The sequence below is a fragment of the Branchiostoma floridae genome, chromosome 16 (assembly GCF_000003815.2).
Source record: "Branchiostoma floridae strain S238N-H82 chromosome 16, Bfl_VNyyK, whole genome shotgun sequence".
In the NCBI taxonomy this organism is placed as follows: domain Eukaryota; kingdom Metazoa; phylum Chordata; class Leptocardii; order Amphioxiformes; family Branchiostomatidae; genus Branchiostoma; species Branchiostoma floridae.
Window position 1 is genome coordinate 2,021,862 of NC_049994.1, and position 2,451 is coordinate 2,024,312.

A 2,451-nucleotide genomic window follows, 5' to 3' on the forward strand; every position below is an offset into this window, starting at 1 on the left:
TACATAATTTATACATTTTCACACTGACAAATGCGACTAAAGAGATCCCCAATACAATACAATGCACTCTTGTACATTTCTGTACAAGTTTTATTCAACATGTTGTAATCGCTTCTGCCCAGTGACGACACTAATTGCTTTGAGCAAGCAAAAGTTATGTGCATTTTTACCTTCGCCAGAATAGCTAAGATTATGTTTCGGGCGTGTGCCTCTGTCTGTCTGTGTGTCTGTCTGCCTGTGTGTCTGTCTGTCTGTCTGTCAAAAGCATTACTCGAGAAGCCTTGGATATATCCTGATGATATCTGTTTCTGAATAAACTTGTATCCGAGTAAGGTCCATGCTACCGTGCAGGCCACAGCGCGGCCTTGCAAGGGAGTCGGCAAGGCCGGATGATTTGATCATGGTGACACCTCTGTGACAGGCTTCTGTGGGTCCATCTAACAATGGAATATACAAAAATAAACTCTTGTGAAGCGGAGCCAGCATAAAATGCCTCCCTTCAGCTAATTGCATCAGCTGCTCATATAACGGGCGCCGTTATTTCAAGATATAAGGAATCAACATTCCGGAAATTAAGACCAATACAGAAGATGGCATGGATAGAATCAAGGTATAAATTTTTCATGAAGCATTTTACGCGTACGTCACAAAAGTGTTACCATATCAGACTCATCAATGGGAAGCTGAAAAATGGTTTAACGTGTGTGTGTGTGTTTGTAAGTGTGTATTTTGGTTGTGTATGTGTGTGTGTGTGTGTCCGTGTGTAATGTATGTGTGTGTTTCTGGGTGTGTGTGCGTGTGTAATTTGTGTTTGTGTGCGCGCGTTCGTGTGTGTGTGTGTGTGCGTTTTCCTTGCGCTATTTTGAAGATTTACAAAACTACCTTGCCTCCCTTGTCCATCTTACTTAACTAGGATTGACTAACATCAATTAGCCAACTTTTCACCGAGGACTAAAACACATCTGTGCCGTTAGCACGAAAGGGTACGCCTGTTGATACTTAACATAACAAAGTTACATAAAGCATCACTAAGCATGTACTGTGACGCCAGAGAGACAAACAGCCAGACCTGTTGATTACATTCCAAGTTTTATTCAACATGTTGTAATTACTTCTGCCCAGTGGTGCCGATGATATAAGCCGCATGGTTTTTGATTAAGGAATAACTATGTGCATTTTTTCCTGAACGAGCACGGCCTTGAAAGGGAATATCAAATTGATCATGGGGACACCTCTGTGTACAGGCACTTCGGTGGGTCCATCCAACAATAGCATCCAACTGCTGATTGCATTGATCGTGATGACGTGTACGAACAACAGAGACTACCGCTGAAACTTGCCATGGCTACATAGCGGCACAAGGAATCTACACACGCCAACAATGAATATATAAAATGTTTAAGGTCTTTGAAAGGACGGGTAGATATAACGTCTACTAAAATAATTTCATACATGTTCACACTGACAAAATGCGACTAAAGAGATCCCAAATACAATACAATGCACTCCTGTACATTTATCTGTAGACAGTACAGACTTAAGGCCACACCAAAATTATTTGTCCTTTCCCGGATTTTTTTCAGAAAAGAATTGGGCCGACAGATAAATAACTTTTTTTCAAAAGGTCTGGGGTGGAGATAAACGGCTTAAATAAAAAAAAACAGCCTGAGGAGTTTAATGGAACTTTTATACAATGAATCCCTTTTTTATTTGCTACTATTGTTCTAAATAGAAGGCATTGTTTTTGGACTGAAATTATGTGTATGTGCCTCTGAATGGTAATATTTACAGGTTTTTGCTAGCAAAATCTTTATCATTTTTTCTCGGTGACTTTTTTGAAAATGAAAAATGGACAGGCAAATCCGAGAAGCAACAGATAGCCCTGCCATGCCAAGCATTACGTCAGCACTGTCCTTGTATCAGCTGTCATTAATATTTCAAATTTAATCATGTTTACCTGAGACTAATGTAAAAAAATGGTGGAATTCGTTGATATTTCTGTTGAGTAAGACCAGTTGATTACATTCCAAGTTTTATTCAACGTGTTGTAATTACTTCTGTCCAGTGGCATCGCTAATATAAGCCGCATCGATTTGAGTAGGGAATAACTATGTGCATTTTTTTCTTCTAAATAAGAACGGCCTTGAAAGGGAGTAGTAATTTGATCATGGTGACACCTCTGTGTGCAGGGACTTTCGTGGGTCTGTATCTATTTAGCAGGTATAATCGCCCTTTGACGAAACACACCAGCTTCTGTATCTGTATCTATACAGCCGGTATAATCACCCTTCGGCGTAACACACGAGCTTCTGTATCTGTATCTATACAGCCGGTATAATCACCCTTCGGCGTAACACACGAGCTTCTGTATCTGTATCTATACAGCCGGTATAATCACCCTTCGGCGTAACACACGAGCTTCTGTATCTGTATCTATACAGCCGGTATAAT